The following is a 17,383-nucleotide window of genomic DNA, read 5'->3' as shown; positions in this document are numbered from 1 at the left end:
TTAAGTCCTGTATCCATTTTGAGTTTATTTTTGTGTATGGTGTAAGTTGGTGATCTAGTTTCATTTTTTTGCATGTATCTGTCCAGTTTTCCCAACACCATTTATTGAAGAGACTGTCTTGACTCCATTGTATGTTCATGCCTCCTTTGTCAAATATTAATTGAGCATAGTGGTTTGGGTCGATATCTGGGTTCTCTATTCTGTTCCATTGATCAATATGTCTGTTCTTGTGCCAGTACCAGGCTGTTTACTCATTTAGGGATAGTAAAGAACATTATAAAGTGGTGAACAAAAAGATAGATACAGAGACAGTAAAGCATCAAACAGACTTTCAAATTACAGGGGGAAAGTTTGGGAAAGGTGGGGGAGTTATGAAATCAAACGAAGGACTTGTATGCATGCATATAAGCATAAACAATGGACGCAAAACTCTGGGGGGGGAGGGCATGTGTGGGTGTGGGGTGGGGGGCTAATAGTAAGATATGTACATATATAATACCTCAATAAAAATATTAAAAAAAAAAAAAAAGTGAAGGGACGAAAAAATAAATTCCATACTAATGATGACCAAAAGAATACAGTAAATATTGGTCACAGAAACAAAGAGGATCATTATATAGTGATAAAGGTGTCAATTTATCAAGGGAATATAACAGTTGTTAATATATAGGCACCAACATTGAAGCAGCTAAATATTTAAAGTAAATATTAACAGAGTTGAAGGGAGAAATAGACAGCAATATGCTAACAGTAGAGGATTTCATTACCCCAATTAATAAGGAAATAGCAGATCTGAATAACACTGTGGACTGAATGGACCAAAGGGACTTATGAAGAACAGTTCAATAGCACCAGGATACATATTCTTCTTAAGACCACATGGAACATTCTCCAAGATAGATCATATATTAGGTCAACAAAACAAGTCTTAAGAATGTAAGAATGTTGAAATTATATAAAATAACTTTTCTGAACACAATAGTTTGAACCTATAAACAATAACATAGAAAAACTGAAAAATTAAAAATAAACAAGTGGGACTACATTAAATAAAAACATTTCTGCACAGCAAAGGAAACAATCAACAAAATGAAGAGGCAACCTACAGAATGGGAGACAAGACTTAAAAACTGTGTATCTGATATAGATTTAATTGTCTAAAATACATAAGGAACTCAAAGAACTCAATAGAAAAAAAAATATCCCTAAACAAAGAAAAAAATCATTTAAAAAGGAGGTAAAGGACCTAAATAGATATTATTCCAAAGAAGACATACAAATCGCTATCAGGTATATGACAAAGATGCTCACCATCAATAATTATCAGAGAAATAAAAATCAAAGCTGTTGAGTTCAGGACTTCCTGCTAGGGACAGGACTTCCTTGGACGTTGGGAATTGGAAAAAGGTATGAGCAGAAGCAGGCAGATGGGACATGCTTTATTGCAGACAGAGCAGCCAGCCACCAGCTGTTCACTAGTATATTTTATACTAACTCAAACAAAAGAGGCTTCTTGTCAAAGAGTGACATCAGTGTTACATAATATAAAGGTGCACCTGTGCAGTGTGTACAGTAAGAACCCTGTGTCATTGCCTTTGTGCATAGATATGGCAAATGGGCCTTTACCATCCCGTGTACTCTGGTCAGAGCCCCACAACAGCCAAACTGAGATATCACCTCACACCTGTTAGGATGCTGTTATAAAAATATAAGAGATAGCAGGTGTTGGCAAGGGTGTTGAGAAAAGGAAACCCTTATACATTGTAAGGGGAATGTAAAATAGATGAATAAAGAAAACGTGGTATATATTTGTATACAGTGGATTGTTATTCAGCCTTAAAAAATGGGGGGTGGGGAAAATCCTGACATTTGTTGTAACATGGATGTGTTTTAGGCACCTTTCACTGACACCAGAGAGGTGTTAAGGGACAACCTCCTGAGTCAGAGGGAGAGGGCTGTCCCCAACCTCAATCCTTGTCTTCTCATATAAATGAATGTATATGAGAGACCTTGACTGCATTGTGAAAGGCCAATTTATTAAAGCATGCACCTTTATTGAAAACAAAACAAGCAAACCTGTATGTCTGCCTTATGAGGTGCAAATGGGCTCTCAGCTAATCTGAAGAGCAGGCTGGGCGGGGGTATGAGGTGTTATATAAACTCCTTTCTACAGGTTTCAAAATTCCTCCGCTGAATAAATTGGTACAGGTTAATTCTCAAGCTCCCTTTTTACTTTGTTGTGGCCTTCCCAGAATTCATGAGAAGCACCTGCCAACTTTATCTTGCCAAGCCTTGGGACTGCTGGCTTCTCTGCTTAGGGAGTTAAACTGCCCTTCCTGTCTCCCTTTCTGCACTCTCATTAGGGAGGTTTTTAACCATTTTCTCTGCATCCTAGGCTGGGGAAGATAACTGGCTTGTTAGTTACAAGTTGGCTGCAAATTGCCCACACTGTTTGTTCTTGTTTTAACTTTCCTGTTTCAGTTTCCTTATTCCTCCTGCCCTGGAATCCTGTAACAGATGTGCCTGAGAACATTATTCTAAGTGAAATAAGCCAGAAAGAAAGAGATAAATACTGTATAGTATTTAGTATTACTTATATGTAGAATCTAAAATAAATACATACACAAACAAACTCACAAAAACAGAGAGGAAAATAGTGGTTGCTAGTGGCCAGGGGCTCGGGTAATGGGAGGTGATCAAAGGGAACTAGTTTTCAGTAATAAGATAAAGAAGTTCTGAATATCTAATGTATAGTATGATGACTATAGTTAATAATGCAGTATTATATACTTGGAATTTGCTAAGAGAATAAACCTTAAGCGTTCTTAACACACACACACACACACACACACACACACAATTTTTGCTATGTCTGTTCAAAATGTGTTTTTGTCCTTAGTGTGCTTTTTTTTTCTTGATAGCTGAACATGATGTAGGAGGTAAAATGACCTGCTTTAAATAAGCCGTTAGTTATGTGGTGGTAAGGTGCTGGAGACTGAGGGAACATTCTATAGTTGTTTATTATTATGTCTTAGTCTTTTAGTGAATGCCTCTGGACTGTGAATTTCACAAGTACAGTCAAACCTTGGTTCTCCAGTATCTCCCATCTCAAGCAATTCAGTTCCCAACCAAGTTGTTCACTGAAAAAATGTCTCAGTTGTCAAACAAAACTTCAGCTTTTGACCCAACAACACTTTCATGCTTATACCTGTACTAGAGGCCCAATGCATGAAATTCGTCCAAGAGAAGGCCTTCCCCCGGCTGCCAGCACTAGCTTCCCTCCGGCACCTGAGACCTGGGCTTCTCTTGCAGGGCAATCATGGGGTGATGGCCTGACCCCCAACCAATCACATCACACCCACTTTAGCTGGCCTGGCACCAGTGGGTGTCATAGCGTGGTCATCCAGAAGGTCGTTCAGTCTAATTAGCATATTATGCTTTTATTATTATAGATTATTATAGATAATCAGTCATGCATCTCAGATGACAAGGGAGAGAATGCACAAATATGAGTCAGTTTATTACTAAATTTCACATTCTTAACATCTCAGGAAAGTGTTCTGTGAATATTTTCATGATTATTTTTTTTGCTTTTGTTGCTACTTATTATTATTATTAAATATGTACAGTAAGTTGCCATAGGTCCTGAGAAGGTTAGTGATAGCAGCAAAGTGAAAAGTAAAGTTGTGAGAACAATAGAGCCTAAAAATTTGCCAAGTATAATGGAGGTGTTAATGTGTCTGTGCTGGCTACCATATGGCACAGCAAATTCAGGATTAGCACAATTTTAAAACATACAGAGGCCATCAAGAGTGTTGAATAGAAGGAAATTCTAAGAAAATGGGGAGAAATGCAAAATCTAATTGAGAAATATCACCTGACAAAGAAGTAGCAAACCATGTGATAAACTTATTCAATGACAATTCAGTGTCTCACTTCATGCAAGAGTTAAAACGCAGGCAAAAACAAACATCATTGGATAGATTTTTAGTGAGACAGAGGCCCAGTGAGCCTGCAGCAAGTTCTAGTGAAGCAAAGAGACAAAAGAGAGAAAGAACCTAAGAAGAACAGCTACCTGACATTTTTATGGAGAGGAATTCCCTTTCCAAATAATAGCATCCCTTTATCCCTCCATTCCCCCTCTCACTCATCAATAGCTTTCAACATTAAAGTTCTACCCCAGCTGGTATGGCTCAGTGGTTGATTATCGACCTATGATTCAAGAGAACATGAGTTTGATTCCTGGTCAGGGCACATGCGCAGGTTGTGGCCTTGACCCTCAATCAGGGGCATGCCAGAGGCAGCCAATCAAGAATTCTCTCTCATCATTGATGTTTCTACCTCTCCCTTTTCTCTGAAATCAAGAAAGAAATATATATACTTTAAAAGGTAAGTTCTATTGTATACATAAATTTTCATTTTTTACTGTACATTTTATTTCCTTTTTGTTAAATTTGTTAAATTTTCATTTACATTTCATGTCCTTTTTGTTTTTGAAGTGTTTATGTATAGATTAAACAGTACATGTCAAATAAGTATCTAAGAAAGGTTAAAATAGGAAATCATTTGGAGGTCTTGAATGGATTAATACAATTTACATTATTTCTAATGGAAAAAGAATGATTTGGTTTTAGAACAACTGTTTCTTGAACAGCTTTCCAACATGAATTAAGTTCAAGAACTGAGGTACCACTGTACTTCTCAGTACCCCCTTCCCGTTGGGTAGGACAAGATTGCTAGAGTGTGCTGGATTTGGGGTGTTTCCCTTCCTCTATGTGGAAGGCTACAGCCACCTGGAATTGGCTATTTCTCTTCCCTTAGATGAATTTGGCTTTAATAAAATTCTAGTAGATAACAGGCTTATCTTGTTAAGAAGAACAGCATGCTCCAAACAATTAAAAAAAAAAAAAATGTCTCCCCTTCTCCTGCAGGAAGCATGAGGGAATTTTTCTCCACTATTCACCATGAGAAGCTGGTAAAACTGCAGGAGGTGAAACTCATGGAAACTCATGGATGTGTACCCCCATCATGACTTGGTCCCCTGAAGTTTTTAATTCTCAGAGTTGCCCACACTGAGCCTCCAGAAATCCAATTGTGGTTCAGGTTTCTCTCCCCAACCCACCCTGGCACTGGTTCCCATGAAGGTTTCAGCTTGTGAATTTCTGCTTAAGTCAGTTTTAATTCTCTGTTTTTGCCCATTGGTCTCTTTAATTTGGGAGAAAGGGGTACATTTGGACCTGTAACCTTAATTCTCTTATGGGTCTAGGAAAAGTTAATGATTTTTCAGTTTGCTTATCTTTTTACTTGTTGTTAGGACAAATGACCAGTTCCAAGCTTCTTACATGCCTGACTGGATACCAGTAGTCCCAGATTTTTTAGTTTTTGTGGTGCTTCTATGATCAATGACTTCCTTTTTTATAATAATAATTAAGTTAAAGTAATTAAGGGTTCTCAATTAAACACAATTAACACAAAATTTAAGTTTTTCAAAGTGTTTTTTCTTTTAATTTTTAAGAAATATGTTTTTATTGATTTCAGAGAGATAAAGGGTGAAGGAGAGAAAGATAGAAATAAGAGATGATCATTGATGAGAGAGAATCATTGATCAGCTGCCTCCTGCACATCCCCTACTGGGGATTGAGCAAGCATCCCAGGCATCTGCCCTGACTAGGAATCAAACTGTGACCTCCTGGTTCATAGGTCAACTAGTCGACATTCAACCACTGAGCTACACCAGCCAAGCTCTTTTAATTTTTTAGTGTTGATGCATCACATTTTATGTAAAAATCTCTTTTTACTACTGGTGATATTCTCTGAAATCAAGGCAAGGCTTTGGCCATGCTAATCTTCATGCAATTTTTAATCCTTTCCAGACTGCAATTGTTAGGCCAGTAGATAGATACTAATGCAAGAGATGGGGTTATTATCACATCCAAGGAGTCCTGAGACCTGCCAAGACAAAAGTATCAACAGTCAAACTATAATGACAAGAGGGAGCTTGAATACCCATTTGCTAATCCTGATACCAGGGGAAGGAACCTTGAAGTTTCAACAAAAAAGATATATAACCCTTAAAACCCCATGGGTGTGACACTCAGAATAACTAAGTCCTGCTTTATGCCAAGTGCATTCTTATATACATTTGCTTGCTTTGCTTCAACACTGTGTTCTGTCATTTATCTGAATTCTTTCTTATAAGTGTGATAAGAATCAACCAGTCAGGGGAAGGATAAACCAATAAATTCCAAAAAACAAAACAAAGAATACCACCTCAACTCTTTCCTTTAAGGGAAGCCCCAGGACAGGAGGAAATAATAAGAATTCAGGTTCCATTTAGCAATCATGACTTAATGGGCATAACTGACAGGTTCGGGAGTTTTACAGATGACCCTTGAAAGTTTATCTAAGGATGGAAAAAGCTCACCTTAACATGTGACTTACTTGGAGGGATGTTAATCTAATCCTTTTAGAAGACCTGACCATCTCAGAAAATGATAGCACTAAGTGGAAGGCATTGGCCTATGTAAATGAGGTCCATATGCAAAATGATAACTATCTACCAGGAACAGAAGCCATTCTCTATTCTAATCCGAATGGGGACTGTGATTCAGAGAATGGGAGGTGGGCCAGAGATCACATGCTTTTTTGCCTCTTGCAGGAAATGAAAGACTTCCCCACAAACAAATAAACAAACAAACAAACAAAAAAACCCACCAGTTTAATTATAATAAACTGTCAACCATTGACCCAGGACTTCAGGAGAATCCAACAGACTTTTTCAGAAAGGTTGTGGGAGGCATAATCAAACATACTAGATCCTGAAGATCCTGCTGAAAAAATAGTATTAAAAAACAAGTTCATGAATGATTCAGCCTCAGATATTAGAAGAAAATTACAGAAGTTAGAATTAGGTCCAGTGACTCCCATGGAGGATATACTAAAGGCAGCGTTCTTAATGTTCTGTAATAGAGACCCAAAAGAGGAGGAGGGGGCCCTAAAGAGGCTAAAACACAAGAAGAAGGGGCAGGATCAACCTCCCTACAAGAGCAATGGTCTCGAGGTCCACAAAAGAGAAAATCCAGGGGGTCTCCCACTGGTAATTGTCATAAATGCGGAAGCCTGGGCACTAGAAGCAGGCATGGCCCAGGATGGGGCCTCGCTGAAAACCATGCCCCTGATGCCAAAAGTCCAGACATTGGAAAAGGGACAGCCCTGAGGGCCAAAGGGGCCCCTGGTCCATACCCTCGAATGCCATGGCTTTGAACTGATGGGGCCCTATACTCCAGTAGGCTTCCTCTAGGAACATCTCCATAAGAGGGGCAGAGCCCAGGGTAACCCTTGCAGTGGCGGGAAGACCTATTAATTTCTTTCAGATATGGAGCCACCTTCTGTATTGACCTCCCATAAGGGACCCCTCACTCCTGATAACACTATCATACAGGGAATAGATGGCGCACCCCAAGCAAGACATTTTACCCCACTTTTGAAAAGCTTATAGGGAGCATCACATTTACATACCAATTTTTCATCATAACAGAGTGCCCTACCCCTTTATTAGGCAGAGATATTTTGAATAAAATTAGCACTCAAGTAAGTTTCTCTATAGCACTGAAGAGCAAGTTCCCATTATGGCATTATTTGTTTAAGAGAGGAGTGACCAAAACCAACATAGATAAGGAACAAGAACTTAATTCCCAAATATGGGCAACAGGAATTCTGGGTCAGGCTCACAGCACTAAACCAGTTATGATCAAATTAAAAGATTCAATCAATTTTCTTAATAGAAAACAATATCCTATAAATTCAGAGACCAGGAAAGGGCTACAGAAAATTATCACTATGTTCCTTGGTCATGAGTTGTTAGTAGTTTGTAATTCTCTCTTTAATATTCTCATCTTACCTATTAGAGAAAAAAAAAATAGGACCTATAGATTAGTTTAAGATTCAAGCACAATCAATGAGTCATCATCCCTATACATACAGTAGTACCTAACCCTTATACTATCATGGGACAAATTCCTTCCCAAATGCAATGGTTCTCTGTACTAGATTTAAAAGACACCTTCTTCTGCATTTCTTCTGGATTCAGCTTGTCAATTTCTATTTGCTTTTGAATAGGAAAATTTATAAGGACATAAACAACAATTGTTGTGGAGTGTCCTCCTTCATTGATTTAGAGAGAGTCCACATTTGTTTGAACAAGCACTGGCAGAGAACTTAAGGGATCTATCACTTGCGGGGAGCCAGCCAGGTTATCTAATATGTAGATGACATACTTATATGTTCCCCCATGGAGGGAATAGGCTGTGAATATGTAGTATAAACCCTAAATTTCCTGGAATACGGAGGAAATAAAATATCTAAGAATAAAGCTCAAATATTACAACAAAAACAGTAGAATATTTAGGCTTCATATTAACCCTTGGGAAGAGAATACTATCCTCAAATAGGATACAGGCCATTTTAGGTCTTCCTGAGCCTACCACCTAGAACAACTCCAAGTATTCTTAGGATTAATAGGATATTGCAGATTATGGATCCTAGAGTATGGGCAAGAGACCAGACCTCTCTATAAAGCTTGAAAGGAAAGCCATCAGTGGGACCAACTAGCTTATCCTGGGAAAAGGAGAACAAAGGGATTTTAAACAACTAAAAGAAGCTCTTATACAGACACCAGCCCTAAGCTTCCCAAATTTAGAAAAGCTCTTCCAACTGTATGTTACTGAGAAATAGGTAATAGCATTAGAGGTCCTGACTTAGGCCTTGGGACCCACCAAGAGGCCTGTAGGATATTAAAAAAAAAAAAAAAAAAATAGATACAGTAGCCCAAGGCTGGCTTCATTGCTTTAGGGTAGTTAGGGTAAAATATAATTCTATACACTTGGCCCATTACTCAATACTAAAGGACCTCACTGGCTTACCAATAATCGCATGTTGTGGTACCAGTTATTCTAATAGAAAACCCACAGGTAAAAATTGAAAACTGTTCTGTCCTGAATCTAATCACCTAAATGCTACCCCAAATATAAAAGCTACACATAATTATCATGAGATCATAGACCAAGTTTATGCCAACAGATCAGACCTAAAGGCCCAACCACTCCAAAATCCGGATAAAGTTTGGTTCTCAAATGGAAGCAGTTTCATGGGAGAAGAGGTATGCTATGCTGGATATGGGGTAAGTATCCCAGCATGCTATCATAGAGGCTCAATCTTTACCCCCAGGAATCTCAGCACAATTATTAGAATTAATAGCCCTCACAAGGACCTTACAATTAGAAAAGGGCATGAGACTTTCTTAACCATGGACATTCTACTAAACCAGTGGTCGGCAAACTCATTAGTCAACAGAGCCAAATATCAACAGTATAACGACTGAAATTTCTATTGAGAGCCAAATTTTTTAAACTTAAACTTCTTCTAACGCCACTTCTTCAAAATAGACTCGCCCAGGCCGTGGTATTTTGTGGAAGAGCCACACTCAAGGGGCCAAAGAGCCGCATGTGGCTCGCGAGCCGCTGTTTGCCGACCACTGTACTAAACTAAGAACCAAATCAAACTCTCTGGTTTGCCACTTCACTAAAAAAAAATTTCAGCAAACAATTCAAGACCTAGGGATAAAAAGACTGTCCCCAAACACCTTGGCTCCATTATTTGAACCAAGATCCCAGGTTTTTATTAAAACTTGAAAGGAAGATTCCCAAGCAGCACAGTTAGCCCCTAGTTGGAAGGGACCTTACACAATCAGACTCTCTAGGACCCTTTCTAGGCTCTCCGGCTTCCCTATTTCTCCTACTTCTTTTTGGACCCTGTATGTTTAAACTTTTCCATTTTGTATCTTCAAGCTAGAGACAATTCACCTACAAATGATCGTCCAACAAGGATATTTGAACATACCCTTCAGCCCCTTAGATCAGAATGCTGACACATTTTATACAGAACACTCTCCCTTGCCTGCCCAGACAGGGAACGAGTTATGCCCTCCCAGAACCAGCTCTACGTCCACAGTCAGCAGCAAGCAGATATGAAAGACTGACCACCGACCTTCAAGACCCCAAAAGCATTTAGGCTGTGTCACTTAGGGGGCAATGTTGGCAGGATACATAGATACTAAGGCAAGAGAGGGGGATTATTGCTATACCCAAGCAATTCTGAGACCTGCCAAGGCAATATTATCAATAGTCAAACTACAATGATAAGGTGGAGCTTGAATCCCCATATGCTAATCCCCATACCAAGGAAGAGAAACTTTGAAGCTTGCAACCAAAGGATGTATAATGCTTAAAAGCCCATTGGGTAGGGGGCTCAGAAAGCTGATGTCCCAATTATGCCCCAATTAATTAATTATCTGTCTAGACTTAGTGGGACGAACTCAGGTGGCCAGGAGTCAGCAATAACGGCCTATCCCCTGGTGCTTCAATGTCTAGACAGCTGAGCAGAACCGGAACACATGACACTCAAGACAGAATTAGTGTGCAATCACACAGGGTTTATTTACCTATTCCTAGTGGGTCCTAGGCTCCAGCAAAGGCCACCTGGCGATGCACACCGATAGATGGACCATGAAGGCGGAGACAGACAGGCGGCCGCAGTTGGTTCAGGCTCGCACAGCAGAGCAGTCAGTCAGGGGCTCCTCTCACGGAGCGACGTGGAGTCCTCCTCTATCAGGCAGGAGACGTGGACTGAAGAAAGGTCTGATGCTTATATAGCCGGTAGTAAACAACTTGTGTCCTTATCAGTGTGGGCCAGACGCAGCCTTATGCTAGGAGCAGGGCGTTTACACTTTAAGCCAAGGGCTTAGGGCGTTCACATCAAGATAGTGGGGTGTTCACCAATTTGGAAGTTACAGAGTATTGGAGTCTCCACACAGCAAACATTTCACACAATAATTATTTCATATATTAGAGGGGTTTCCTTATGACCGTAACATTATTATAACAGCTGAGTTGCCCACTTGTGCTTTATGCCAAGTGTATCCTTAATAAAATCACTTGTTTTGCTTCAACACTGCTTTCTGTAACTTGTCTTAATTCTTTCAAACAAGGCGCTGAGAGCCGAGGTGGGGGAAGCCCCCTTCTGACTCAGGAAGCTCTCTGATAACAAAAACTGCCTATGACCCCTCTACAACAGCAAAGCACATCCATCAACTCTCTTGGTACCAGCTGATAACTATTCTCTGTTGAAGGTGTACCAAACCATTGTAAACGTTGCACTATCATATCTGCATGACACCTTTTATTTCTTTGAAGCAAGTTCAGTACAATCAGTTGCAGATCTTTTATCAGTTATTATGAGTTAGCCCAAAGACACAATTTATGGAAAGAGTGAAAGGTCTTGATATAAAGAACACATGTTTTAAAATTAAACAAGTGTAGGAGTGCACTGAGATCAACTTGACACACACCACAAGAAAAAATATCATTTAAGTGGCAAATACAAACAAATGATGAATTGGGTAGCGTTACGTCTTATAAGTGTGTATTTCTTTTTCCCCACAGCCGGTGGAGTATTTTTCTATTACACATATTTAGCTGGGCACTGACTCCGAACATTTCCTGAAAACCTCCTTCCATAGTCCTGATGTGGGCTATGAAGCTAAATTCCTCAGGCTCAGATCCTGATCCTCATTGCTTTGTGATTTTGATAAGTTATTAAATTCTGTCTTCCTTAGTTGTGTAATGTAAGAATATTTTTATAATTGAATATGGCAAAGTACAAAGCGTGTGGTCTATTCCAGGCAGAGAAAAGGACAATCTGGAAAATGAAGAATCAGTGAGCTGAAAATACTGAGAAATGATTAGTGTTGGAGCTTAGACCCTGAGGGTAGCACTGTGGAATGAGGCAACAGATGGAGCTGATGTTTGAGATAATAATGAGCCTTGTAATCCACATTTCAACAATAATACTCTTTTGTGGGAGCAAAGGAAGGTCACTGAAGCTTTTTTAAAGATCAGATCAAATATTTTAGTTTAGAAAGATTTTTGTAACTAAATTTTGGAGGATGAATTTGAAACAATCAAGACTGGAAGCGGGAAAACCAGCTGAGACACTAGAGGTGCCTGTGGGTATACTAGGAAAAGAAGCCAGAAAATATCAATAGATACTAAATCAGTATATTTAATAAAATATAGTTAGTATAAAAATAAAAAAGAATGTTTCATGCTTTATATGAGGTTTCATTAATATTATATTTAATTAAATAAATAGGATAACACTATTGATACTCATGAAAAGATGTCATAAACAAAATATTACCGCTTCACATAAAGCCATTTAATGTTACTTTTCTGCAGCAAAAACAACAAAGCACTTTTATATCGCTGGTACAATCCTTTATAATCTTCTCCAATTCGGCTTCTCATATTTATAAAAGGTAGTTTTTCTTCTGCAACTTATATTAACTATCTTGTTCCACTTACAGTCCTTAAATCACAAGTTTCAAGTCCCTTATTGCCAAAAGATAATTTTTTCTTCCCTTTGATTTTTAAAGTCTAAGTTCCAATTGAAGTTCTCTCTTTCCTTTCTTGCTTTCTCCATCTCTTCTTCTCTCCCTTTTCTTCTTTTCTTTTTTATATTTTTCTTTTTATCTGGCTTGATTTCTTCATATCTGATAGATCCACCCTGCCCCCCCCCCCAACTGGTGGGCAGAGTATGACCTTACCGGCGTCTGCTCCAGGGACACCCCTGAGACATTGAACCACCAATCAGCGTGAGCCGAGTGCCCTGGGGCCCGCCCCTTCTCGGTCTGCCCTGGGCCCAACCCCTTCCTGTTCCTCCCCTCAAAAGGCGTCTCCACCGCTCCACGTGTTCTGTTCTCCCAGACTGTCTCTTCCAGTCTGCAGGAGGCAGTCTGGTTGGGTCCCTCCTTCTTCTCCTCCCCCTCCTCTAATCCTGGTTTCTCTACCTCCCCCGTAATGAATCTCACTCCTTAGTGCGGAATAAACTTCCCCTTTAACATGTCTTCATCTCAGACTCCCGTTTCCTGCCCCTCGAACCTTACAATATCTACTACCAAACTTCCATTTAACAATCTCATCCCTCAATATAGTAACTATCATGGTGTGACATGCAATCATTTGTCACTCTTGTTTTACTGACATTAGGAGTCTCTTATGTTTAGGTCTCTAAAGTTGCTTCCGTCTATAATTCAAAGGGCTATTAAAATGGTTTACTTCTTTAACCTTGCTATTTTTATATTTGCAAGAGATTAAAATATAGGCAATGTCAGCACTGACTCTAAGACCTTTTCAGTTTGTGTTTCTATATTTCTATAGCCTTATTATTTAACTGTTTGAGATTTGTTTTTTTAATTAAAAGGTAATAATTCTGAAAAGGTTAATACATATGTATGATTTGCCCCATGAGATCCAAATGGCTATCGGGTAGTGGTATTGAAGCAGGAATTTTGGGGGAACATAGGCAGGCTTAGGGATTTTTTAGAATTGGGGTCCATGGAAAAACAACACAGGGCCACAGACTGGGAGAAGGTACACTTCCATAACACAAGGAAGCCAGGTGCAGTTACATCTCCATAAGATAAGGAGGCAGCAACAGGTATATTTCCATAGAATGAGGGAGCTGGGAACAGCAAAAGGTCTATATTTACAAAATAAAGAGAAGGAAGCCCAAAGGGAATAGGAAAACAATAAGGAAGGAGGAGGGGAGAACCTCACATGACCTTTGAGCCCAGGAGTTACTATAGTAACCAGTCTAAGGGAATAATGACCAATCAGAGGGGATATCAAGGCACCAGGATCTGCAGCCTTTATAAACCATAGGGAAAGGGAACCCAGTGGGACTCTTCCTCCTCCCAACATGGGAGTCAGTTCTGTGGGACTCTTTCCTCTCCCCACATGGGAGTCTGTACTTGTTCAATAAATCTCCCCCTTTCTATATCACTTTCTGTCCGTGGATTCATTCTTTGATTCCGGTGGACAAAGAACCCAGGTTCCAGTCCAAAAATTCTGTATCAGTATAATTAAGCATTTGGAACATATGTTTTCTGTATAGGTAAAGAAGCCTACAGAGGCTTAAGCAATATTGTCCAATATAGACCCATAAATCATTGCCTTCTCAGATAGTGGTGCCCTCACCTCTCAGCCTTTAGAGCACTATTCATTAACAATCCCCATTATTCCCCCAAACTTATAAGCCCCTGCACATTGTAGTCATTGCCTGGTGAGTGGTTGATCTATTCAACATCCTGCAAAATCTCAGAGCATTAAGCTATTGTGGCTGATATTAATTCTTAAATTCACAGAACTTGACAAAATTGATACATATTACATTATATATTTGGGAAATATTACATTAGCTCCAGTGGGAGTGGGAGATATCTAGTGATAGAGATAGTGATTGAATTGAGACAGAAATAAAGAGAGATGAGAAACAAAACACTAGAAAACAAAATTCAACTAAATTGATATTATGATATATGTCCTACATAACTAAATAAAGAGATCACAAGCTATACATTTTTGGGGTTGTCTCTTGTTCATGTAAATGAAAATGTAAGACTGGACAAAGTTGTACCTTCAACAAACAGCACTGATAACAGAGGCAGAGATTGTTGCTTTTGGAAGTGTTACAGGGGCCTTACTAAACATTCCAGCAGGAGCTTAATCTCACAGGCATTAATGTCCAGACATCTCAGTTGTAGCTCCAAATTAGACGAACAGCCTACTATCAGAAGAGGTAGGACTACTCCTACCTACTAGATGTTAAGTCTTTAACTTCAAAGAAGAATAGTTGTTTTTTTCCTTAATATAAGACCTAAGGAAATTTCCAATTCTTGCCTAAGAAATGAACGTTATAATTGTAATATCAAATATTGTGCCCTTTTTTTAATCCCTTAACTAAAGATTGATAGCATCAATATCAAAATAAACTTCCATAAGCACTATGAGATAACCTAATCAAATTATTTCACCAGGTTAAATGTTAAAAGTGAGATTATAAATTTAAAAATACTTCACGTATATCCTTTAAATAAAATCTCTAAACTACTTATTTAAAATAGTGTTTTGATTAGATAGGACAGTAGAGTTCCAGGTAGTAGTATCCAATAAGTCATTGAATTGCAGAAATTCTGTTATAGATCAAGGGCAGGTACATTTGCTTTGACAATTAGGAGACAGGAGTAGGACAAAATAATTCAATTAATTTTAGTGTAAATTAATTAGCCAAACTACTGTTTGACTCATTGGTTTAGCAAATGTTCATTAAGTGTAGTAAAATGGTAAACAAGATATATTCATGTTCATTTTTAATGATAACCATCCCAAATCAGTATTGATGTGGGCTTCAGTAGTGCCAAAAGAAAGGTCCAAAATATTCCTTATGAAGATCACTAGGTTTTTGAAACCTGTAAATTTTGTTTCATGGAATATGGCTAATGGTTTTAAGTATATATTTTTAAATCTTTGAAGTTAATAACTTAATAACATGTTTTGAAGTTGAATGCACTTTATTAGTTTTTCTTGGGACATGTTATATCTTTTCCATCTGAAGATATGCCATCTCATATCTAGAAAGTTTTACTAAATTCTATTTTTCAATAATTGATATTTTTTATTATTTAGCTTTATTTTGATAGGCCAATAATGTATATACTGAATCTTATTTGCTTGCCTTTATAATGATCTCATTCATCATTTTAATGTTTACTTTTTACCATATTGTTTTATTTTATTATTTTTGTTCTTTCTAGACTTTATTTCCAGTGATTACAGAGGCATCACAACTGCTATGTGCAATTTCCAAATTTTTCTTTGATTTTTAATTTTTTCCATTGCTATATGACTTAGCTTATACATCTGTTGATATTACTTCAACATTTCTTCCTTGTCCCGTATTTCTGCTTTGTACTCTGGCCTCATACAGGCCAATATGTTATTGCTCTTTATTTAACATTTTAGTAATGTCTTTGTTTAGGCTCCTTCTCTTAACAATATTTTTCTGCTAATCATTGTTTTCCAGAGAGTGGTTTTACTGTTCCTGCCTCTGGCTTCCCTTTCTTTCTCTTCTTCTTCCCTTTCCTTCCCACACTTCCTTCAGTACTTTCTTTTTTCTAGTATAATAATATAGTAATTTTGCTGGCTTCTTATGGAATTGCTTATCTTCTTTGAAATAGATGAGAATTTCCAGGACTAGCTGTTTGTAAGACAGAAGAGTATATGTATGTTTAAGGTGTGTCTATGTGTTAGGAGGAAAGAAGAGGGGGGTTGTTTTCCGAGCCTGAAAACAGGTGTTTATGCCCAGGTGTTTTGGATGTGTAAGCTAATTGATATATTTAGCCCACCTACCCCCACTCCCATTCAGTTACCAGAGTTATAAAGCTGTGGGGCTGTTTAAAATTCATTCTCTGTCTTTTCTTCCATCTGCAGGAACAAATTTGTCCTACAAACTAAATATGGCTCGCCTATGGTATTTTTCATGTAGGTTCATTTCTGCTGCATCTTAGGCCAAAATAGCATTCAGAAAATCTCTTATAGCAATATCCACATCAGCTGCAAACATAGAATATGCCCTGAGTTTTGAGAATGAATGGTACTGTTCCAGGTCTTTCTGAGATCCTAGTCCAGTAATCCTGTCTCTGCCTCCACTCCCTTCTCTTGCTTTGACTTCTCTGTTTTTGCAGCTCCACCTACTTTTTGTTTTGTGGTTTTAGCTCCCTTCATTTTATTGCTAATGGTGCTTGCAGTTTTATTCTCTTCCAGTAGATCTTTCTCTCTGTTTATAAAAGAATGGGTTATGTAACAAAAAGTGCTAACAAATCATGATGCAATGGTTTCAAAATCTATTCATGTTTTATACTCTGTGAATATTTTTGCTAATCAGGCAAGAAAATATTTCTTAAAATTTAGTTCCTTAAAATGGTACTAATATTAACATTCTATATAAATACCAGTAACCAGGGATTCCTATTGTATCTTTTGCAATCTCTACTAGTAAGTAACATGATGCAAACTTTTACATGCTTTATCAAGAATAATGACTATACTACTTTTTTTGTATTAGTATATCTTATTCCCCTTCTGGATTATGAAGCTCTTTTGTTAAAATGACATTTTACACACTTATATGCTTTAGCAGGGAACACATATTTAGCATGTAAAGCAAACTTATAAATTAAAGCTCCATAGTTGAATGTTAAAAAGCTAAAAAAACTATTTAACAAAACATTTGAGATAGAGGGCTTTTATATATTCAAAGCCACTATTCCATGAAATTAATAGGAATAAATACGTATTATATGGTATTTATCATAGAAAGTGTCTAAATTTAATCATTACTCACAAGGATGTTTAAGGTTAAGCACTATATTTTCATAGTGCTTAATCTAATCTCACATGTCTAAAAATTATTTTTTTTAAATCCTTGT

This window comes from Eptesicus fuscus, chromosome 2, assembly GCF_027574615.1.
Source record: "Eptesicus fuscus isolate TK198812 chromosome 2, DD_ASM_mEF_20220401, whole genome shotgun sequence".
Lineage (NCBI taxonomy): Eukaryota > Metazoa > Chordata > Mammalia > Chiroptera > Vespertilionidae > Eptesicus > Eptesicus fuscus.
The sequence above is the reverse complement of the archived record's forward strand: the minus strand, read 5'-3'. Positions refer to the sequence as shown.